The sequence below is a fragment of the Musca autumnalis genome, unplaced genomic scaffold (assembly GCF_047663935.1).
Source record: "Musca autumnalis isolate F117 unplaced genomic scaffold, ASM4766393v1 scaffold_3, whole genome shotgun sequence".
NCBI lineage: Eukaryota > Metazoa > Arthropoda > Insecta > Diptera > Muscidae > Musca > Musca autumnalis.
Window position 1 is genome coordinate 106,576,215 of NW_027411866.1, and position 9,879 is coordinate 106,586,093.

Here is a 9,879-nt window from a genome sequence, read left to right on the forward strand (position 1 = left end):
TACATTATTCGACAGGTAGTGAGAACTAATTTTAATTATAAAATCTCACAGTTTGATTCCCAATGACTTCAGAAAAATTATAAAACAAAGATTCAAATCTGAAAGATAAGCCCCACACACCCACAAATACACTGATGCGTTATGTTCTATTATTCGTGTATTAGACATGAAGCAGTTTGTGGGATTTTTCACAATGTAATGTCAGGTTTCGGACAGAACTTGTTGGATCTATGAAAATTACACTCTTTTAAGAAAATTTATGCATTCATCACTATTGTTTTGATATTCTAAACATCGCTCTTGGATAAATTTATGTATAGCTTTTTTGCGACTTTTTTATCACCAATTGACAAGGTATTTATGTTGTAAAAATTTGAGTGCACATTGGAAAAATAAGCGTAGGAGGGCGTAGGATTTTTTTATTTCCCCTTCCGACATCCTTCGCCCTCCGGACGCAAAAATCAATATCAATCAATATATTTCAATTGAATACTCATAAGAGCAGTTTCAAATAGTTGGTGCAAATTTTACGATTTTCTTTCTTATATAAATATACATTTAACTGTAGGTTTCACTTTTGTCAAGCTGTCAGAAGAAATTCGATCAAATGTAAAGACTTCATTAACTATCTGAGACAATCAAAGCCAGCTTCAAAAGCTTACTATAAACTTTTGGCACTCCCCCTGCTTCCTTCAGCGTTAATAAAAGATGGATTTCGTCAAGTTCGGACGGAAATTAATTTAATGGACAGTGAAAGGAAATTCTCAAAGTTCCTCAAATATTTTGAAAATCAATGGATAAAGAAAGTAAGTAAAATCTCTTTATAATACATTTTTTCTAATTCATAATTTTCTTCAGATCGGATGCGAAAATTTGAGCGTTTCCAGCCAAAATACCCGCACAACTTCCGCTGTTGAAGCCTATAACGGTATTTTGAAAAAATGCATTCCTGCCAATGGCAACTTTTTCAAATTTGTAAGATATTTACACCGAGAAGAATTTTTTAGAAGCCGTGAGTTTGAAATGCTTGCCGAAAGTGGCGGTACACTCAAAAAATACCGCAAAAAAATTATGTAGCTAGGGATGCCATAATTGAGGAAGCAACCAATTTATTAAACGGTGGAAAAATTACTGTTGCAACATTTTTAACAAGAGTAATTTACAACAATAATATGAATCAACTTATTCCACCTGAAAATATATTTGAAGAAGATCCAGATGAGGAATGTCTATCCGGTGAAGAAGAAATAACAACGGCGAATACTGAGGATGAAAACAACGAAAGAGAATGTGTTGTGTGCAAGGATAATTTAGCAAATGTAGTACTTCTCCCTTGTAGACATTTGAAGTGCTGTTCCTCATGCACTACAACATTATCAAATTCAGCACACTTCCAGGGAGTCAGTTAAAGACAGTATTGTAGTTTTTATTTAATAAAAAAAGTGAATTTTTTTTGGGGTAAATTTGTATTTTTTATTTTGGGGTGAAAAATGTAATGAAATATGGCCCCAAATTTGGGGCCATTTTGCATTTTGGTTTTGGGGTAATTTTGTCTTTTTTTGGGGCCAAAATGCTGGACACATAATGGGGCCAAACTTCGCAATGCACTCAGACCCCAAATTTGGGGCCATTTTGCATTTTAAGTTTGGGGTGATTTTGTTTTGCAGAGCCGCAAATATTTGCTCCAGCGAAGTTCAATGCATAACTCTAAAGCAGCGTCGCCCAAGAATTTAGTATGTGCGTATGTATGAGTGAAGAAAACAACAACCACATAATGTTTATTGTTTGTTTTCATTCATTTACACTGTAAGTAACCTTTCACAAAAATTTTCCAGATAATGTGCTCATCAAACTTCAGAACAAACTGAAACTCTAAATTATTTATTTCTTGTGGTTTAGGCGGTATTTCATATCATACTTTCTACAAAACATATTTCAAACAATGTTCACACAGGCTGTTTATTTTCATATTTGAGATTTCAATGCATTGTTGATATATTTATCAAATTGTCTTTGAAAAATGAGCTAGAAACAGCGTGATAGAGGCATTTTACAAGAATGTAATGTTCTGAAGACTTGTGAATCTCATTCCAGATAATTTTTCTAAAGAAAAGTCAACGAAAAATGTAAAGGGTAGCAATTAAATAACTAACATTAAAATAAATAAATAATTCGAATATACAATTTCCAATATCCGAAATGGAAAGACTGAATATAGATATCCTAGGTGTTTGCGAAACCTGGTGGCCGAATGTTTCGGAATTCGTATCCCATGGTGCCAAAATCTTCTTCTCTGGAAATTCGAACAAGAATCATAGGAATGGTGTTGGGATTATCATTAGAGGGAACATTTCCAAAAGCGATGTAGGATTTTTTTCAAAAGTCAGATAGGACCATGATGATCAAAATAAAAGCAAGGCCGCTCAACATCAATATAATTCAAGTATATGCTCCCACATCAGACAGAAGCAATGAAGAAGTAGAAATGTTTTATGAGGAAATAGAAAGTCTTGTTAAACTTACAAAACCCCATGATATAAATATCATCCAAGGTGATTTTAATGCAAAAGTAGGGAGAGGTGAAGTAACTGGTGTTACAGGACGATATGGATTGGGCGAAAAAAATGAAAGAGGCGAACGACTCATTCAATTCTGTCAAGAATTCAACATGAAGATAGCAAATACACTTTTCACTCTACCGCCAAGAAAACTCTACACTTGGAAATCTCCACAAGACAGAATTGGCAACACCATTAGAAACCAAATAGACTTCATTCTTATCAACCGATACTGCTCATCAATAAGGAAGGCCACAACATATCCGAGTGCTGATGTACCATCTGATCATAACCTTTTAATGGCAAAGATACGCATAAAACTAAAAACTCATACTAAAAAGGCACAAAGTAAAAACTTGACTTAGGAAAACTTCAAAACCAAACACCAAAATCGGATGTATGTACAAGAATAAATACAGAGCTGAATAATGTCGACAGCGAAGATATAGAAAATATATGGAATAATGTAAAGAATACTATAAACTCAATAGCCAGAAACACCCTAGGCAATTTTATAAAACCAAAGACCTAAAATTGGATGACTCAAGAAATCCTGCAGCTAATGGATGAAAGAAGAGCATTTTAAAAATAAAGATTACGAAAAGTACTGGGAACTAAATAGAGAAATTCAAAGGGAGATACGTAACGCAAAAAATAATCACCTATTTAGGTGTCAGGAAATTGAAAGACTTATGAGCCTATAGGCTACATGACGATTTCAACCTGCATAAGAAATTGAAAGAAGCATCTGGACAATATAGGAATACAAATCCATCTATCCTTTTCAATAACAACAATGAACCGGTCTTTGAAATTGCAGAAAAGAAACATATCTGGAAAGAATATATCCAAACACTATTTAAGGATGATAACAGATCAAGCTACGTTAACAATGCACCAGATTATATGACAGGAAACAGCATCACAAATAATGAAGTAGAATCAGCAATAAAATCCCTTCGAGATGGAAAAGCTACAGGGCCTGATGAAATTCCAGTTGAATTATTAAAAATGCTAAATAACAGCAACATTGAGCTACTGACAAAACTGTTTAACTACATCTACGATACTGGTATATACCCACAGGATTGGCTAAAATCCACCTTCATAACAATACCAAAAAAACCCCATGCCAAAAAATGCAATGACTATCGTCTCATTAGTTTAATGAGTCACGCTCTTAAAATTCTCCAGAAGAGAATATATGAGAAATGTGAAAAGGAAATGGGAGAAACTCAATTTGGTTTTAAGGAAGGAAAGGGAACCCGTGAGGCTTTATTCTGCATACAAATACTCGTTCAAAAATGTAGAAATGTCCACAAAGACGTATTTTTATGCTTTATAGATTACGAAAAAGCATTCGACACTGTGCAGCATGATAAGCTCATGGAAATTCTCACAGCAATTGGAATCGATGAGAAAGAGATAAGGTGTATTAAAAGCTTGTACTGGCACCAGACTGCCCAAGTCAACATAAATGGAGATTTAACTGAAGATGTAGCAATATCTAAAGGAGTTATAAGATAATAAGTAAGAATAAGTAAGATAATAAGTAAGAACAACGCTCACAACGAGTTGATTTTAAAAATACAAAATTTCCATATTGAGAGGGTACAAAGTTTCAAATATCTGGGAGTTTTGCTAAATGATCAATGGGACTACTCAAAAGAAATCAAATATCGCATAGAAATGGCAAGAGATGCATTTCATAAATATAAAAAAGTTCTAATAAGCCATGATATAAATGTTGCAACAAAATCTCGTTTAATAAAAGCGTATATATGGCCAGTCTTGTTATATTCAGTCGAAGTGTGGACGTTAAAAGCGGCAGATATCAAACGACTCGAAGCATTTGAGATGTGGGTGTACCGTCGAGCACTAAAAATACCATGGGTCCTGCATGTATCAAATACTGAAGTATTGCGAAGAATGAATACAACAAGAGAATTATTAAACAACATAAAGAAACGGAAAACGGCATATCTAGGGCACATTATGCGAAACCGTAAATACGTCATTCTCCAGGAAATACTGCAAGCAAACATAGAAGGAAGACGTACCAGAGGAAGAAAAGAGATGTCATGGATTCAAAATATCCAACAATGGACAGAGTTCCAGAACGCCGAAAATTTAATAAGCATAGCGAGAAATAGAGATATATTTTCCTATTTTGTTAATAATTTATAAAAACATAAATATGTAATTTTTTGGACAATTGTAATATGATCGCTAACATTCGAAAATCGAATAAGCAATAAAGTAAAATAAAATAACATTCTAGTATGACTGATGATCGGTCTTACCACCCGTGAAACGTAGCATAATGGTTGAATGTGTGGGGTCTTCGGTGGATTCTCTAATTTTTCAATGTGCCTCTTAGGTGATAACAGCTCAAATCGAAAGAGAATTAATTCAAATATCACTCTAAAAAATGACCTTCGCCTTAATAAGGCACAACGAAAAATGTAAGAGTTTTGGATATATGGTGAGAAATATACAAAATTAGCAAAGTGCCCGCAACTTCGTATGCGGAAAGGGGATAAATACAAATAAACAATATTTAAAATGGAAATAGCGAACACTGAACATTTTGTTATACTGATACCAGGGCTGAGCACGTGATATTCTCTTTGTTTATTGAAACCTTCAAAAAGATCAACGTTTATACATTTTTGTGCCACCGTGGTGCAATGGTATGCACACCCGCCTTGCACGCTGAAGGTCGTGGGTTTGATTCCCCGGCCAAGCAACATCAAACAATTTTCAACGGTGGCAAAGTACCCCTCAGTAATGTTGGCGACATTTTCTGAGTATTTCAGCAATGTAAAACTTATCTACAAGCGGTGTCTTAAGACACGCCTTTCTGACTCGGCGATATACAGTAGGTCCCATATCATTGAGCTAATATGAATCGGGGTGCACTCATTGATATGAGAGAAGTCTCCCTTGTCCCATCTGGGATGTTTGTGGAACAATTATAATTATTATACATTTTTGTATATATATTTTTTATAATTTGTTTCATGCATTATTTTAGACAAAATTTATGTTAAAATAAATTAAAAAAAGGAATAGAACATCAAGAAAAATTTAGTATTAATTCTCCCTTAAATACTCTCTTTTATTACTTTGCTCAGCCCTGACTGATACTTATTTTAATTGATTTTTATTTTGAATTTCCAAAAAATCGGCCGTATCTCACTCCTAATCTCACTCCTATACATCAACAGCGACCCACATTTTAAAATTCAAATTTATTGCTTTGTCCGTTCCTTAAATACTCAATAACAATTTGTTCCATATTCTATATCATTTAGTAATTTTCATAGTACAAATTTGCAAAATAAAACCAATTTCTCAAACCTATACACCAACACCAAATTAGAACCATTTACTACTTTTCGTATACGTCTTTCTAAAAACACCTCCATATCGCTACCCTACACACCAACACTGACCATAATGCCAAAATTCATAATTACAGTCTATATTTTAAAATACAATAAGGTTTAAGAATTATTTCCATTTATTTAGTACACATAAGTACGAATTTCCAAAACTACCTCTCTACCACAATATTGCAGATAAGCTTAATTCCAAATTTCAACCAAATACAAATTGTACCGAATTTAGTACCATTTAGTGGTTTTCATACACACAAGTAAGAATTTCTAAAACTACCTCAAATATATCAATCCTACACTCCAACAAATTTCAGGATTCCAGTTCTATGCGTGTATCTACATACAAATTTAGTACCATTTTGTATTTTCCGGACACATAATTATGAATTTCCAAAACTACCTCAATCCGTCACTCTAACAGTAATCTCAATTTCAAATTCCAAGATTCCTGCTTCCATCCATCTATGATTCCATCTCTATCCGATCACTCAAATTTTACCAAAGTTGGTACCATTTAGTACTTTTCAAACACATAAGTAAAAATGTCCACAACTACCTCAATCGTACACTCCAACAGTAATCTTAATTCCAAATTTCAAGATTCCAGCTCTGTCCGACCACCAAAATCCAAACTGTATCAAGTTTGATACTATTTAGTACTTTTCGTACCCATATGTACGAATTTCCAAGACTATATCAATCTTACACTCAACAGTAAATTCAATTCCAAATTTCAGGTTTCCAGCTCTATCCGACGACCCATATCCAAAGTGTACCAAATTTGGTACTATTTAGTACATTTTGTACTTATAAGTACGAATTTCTAAAACTACCTTAATTATCCACAGAAATGTTAATTCAAAATTTTAGGATCCCAGTTCTATCCGTTCATCCAAATACAAATTGTACCAAATTTAGTAGCATTTAGTACTTTTCGTACTCATAAACACTTCCAAAACTACCTCAATCCTACACCCCAACAGTAATCTTAATTTCAAATCTCAGGATCTCTGCTCTACCCGACCACCCAACTCCAAATTGTATAACTCCAAATTTCTATAACTCAGAAGTTTGACCTACGGGATAACTGTCTTTCCGGCTTCGAAATATTATCTTCATCGAATTTCATCGCCAAAAGGAATGTTTCGCCCCACAGCCTTTGATCTTCAATTTGCGCGTAGCGATATTTTCATTTGATTAACAACCCTGTAAGCTTTGTAATGGTATGCATATAAACTTAATCGGTTACTTAAAACCGGCGAAAAATCTGTTTTAATGTCGGAATATCCGGTTCAAAAATTGAGATAATCGGATCTGTCCTCCATGAAAATTTGTTATTAACGTGTTCTTCATTATAGGAGTTTTTTGTTGTAAATGTTTCAGAAGCACACCATTTGTCTACATAAGCAATAAGTAATTGGTAAGTCTACATACCAATAAATAACCAATATCGAATATACAGAAAAACCAAACATATTTTTTTTCTGTACCAAGACCGAGTAAATATCAAAAAAGACAATGCAAACGTGAAAATATTGATTAGTTCCCAAAGAGAACCGTACATAAAATCTTCTGTGCAACATTTTTGTAGAATATTTGAATGTTGAAAAATCTCATCATATGGTACTTCTACTACGGTTCAAGAAATAAAGGATGAAAAGGACAAGAAAGGCATTGAGTTAGAAGAATGAAATATTCTACAAAAGATTCGCCAATCGTTTTGACTGAAGACATGTATTCTCAAAACGAAGATACAATAACTCCAAAGAGAGATATGAAGCTATTTCCCAAGTATTATAGGGGAAAAATAAAAATTCATCACGCGATATCCCAGAAACTTGACTTATGGCGAAAATTTCTTTTTGGGTTCCTCATAGACCAATCAAGGGCTTTCATCCCAAAATGGAATTTTCCACCCCCCAAAAATGCTGCTACACAGTTTATTAGTCTGTCAGCCACACAAATGGTACCATTATTAGTACATTTTAGTACTTTACGTACAGTTCTAGTTCGAATTTCCAAAAACCCAGTCTTATCGACCACCTTCGCCCCAAGACTAACCCTCACCCAACATTTCAATATTCTAGCTTCAGCCGTTTTTTGGTCAGACTCCGACTCCAATTTTTTTCACAACCTAAACTCCGGAGTCGACTCTGAAAAAAAATTCCACCACTCAAAAAGTATTAAATATTTACTAATCAGTTAGATTTACATCGCTGTTATCTATCCAATGATAATACAAAATCCAATTTACAGTCATTCCAGTGTGAAACCTTCATGTTATGCACGTTACATCGGGATGTATACCAAAACATGGACATACATATATTATTCGTTTTCTTCGGTAAGAACATGTAGCAAAACCCTTCAAAATAACTAAACTCGGACAGTATCGTTATAAGGTTTCTCTACCAAAACAAAGACCACGAGTATATTTACAATTTTCCGAATTTGACTTATATACCAAATTACAGTAATACCAAAACACTAAATTACCGTAATTGCTGTCCGACAACACGTACAAACAGTGTCCCGACACATTTCCCCATCACATGCACTCTCGGGGTTATGACCTTCAAATGTAAGTAACTTTCTAGAATATCTGAACTTTCGGTTCTTAAAGATCTTACTATTTTGATTTGGAACAACTTTAAAAAATTCAATTTTCTGGGACACATGTTTTCCTTTTTGGTCTTCTATAACGCTGCGGTGTCAGAATATGGTTTATTTTGTTCTTGTTGCACAGTGTAACATGACTAAAAAAATTTTCGAAATAAATAAAATCGGGACGTACCGTTATATTAAATCGTAAACCTATACTGACAATTCTTTACAGTAATGTTTCATATCCCTAGAGAAGAATACATATAACATTATATATCATTTCGGTTCGATAATGTGGTAAAATCCTTGAAAATGCCAAAAATCAGGAAATATATTAATACGAGGACCGATATAACCCATTTTGAATACCAAACATCTTAAGAGTAATGCAAACTTCTATGCAAGTTATATGACTCTATCTTATATGATGCGAGCTTTATCCTGATTTATAGAGTTTCGGCCGAATATATCGATGTGTTACAAACGGAATGACAAAGTTGGTATCTTTGGTGGAAAGTGTCCTTTGTCTACCAACTCAAAAAGAGAGCAAGTAAATCAAACGGTAAGAACTGACAATCAGAAATGATTAAATATATATAGAAATTAATATATCCACCATCTTATAGAGGTGATGCCTTTAATTTGACATCGATTCGTTAACCATTTTCCTTTCGGTTATTTCAATTATAACTCTGTTATAAAAAAATTCATTTGTGACTTTCTCAGCAATCTATTGACAAATATACCACACACGCCCAATATGAGCATTTAATTTAATCGAAAATTCATTTGATCTCTGTTCATGGAAGAACAACCGGATTTCTCATAGAGTACGAGTAGACCCTTTCATAGAGAGACAAAATGTCAAGAAGATTTTCTTACAGATGACCACATGTTTTTCTGTTATAAAAAAAACAGACTTCCTCATAAAATACCCTTGTTACTTCAAAAGTCCTTCCAGGGCAAAATTTCCTTATAGCATACAAAAGAATGTACATCTTAAAAAAGACTCTAAAAATTCAGCAAAAAAAATGGTTTTAAGCACAACTTTCCCTAAAGTACCACAAGGCCTTTTTAGAAGTCCAACAGGTCCTTTCACAGAAGACAATAATGACTTCTAATATAAACAAGAGGAGCAGACCAGTGAGCCTTTTATGAGATGACCACTAAATCTTCTAGAAGATTTTCGCCAAGAATATGTAGGACATGATACCATTATTCCAAAGTGTGTTATAAACAATCTATTGAGATAGAGATTAAAAGGTTGTATTTATAGTCCTTTAACTGATTTAAAGAATTTTGATTAACCCAAT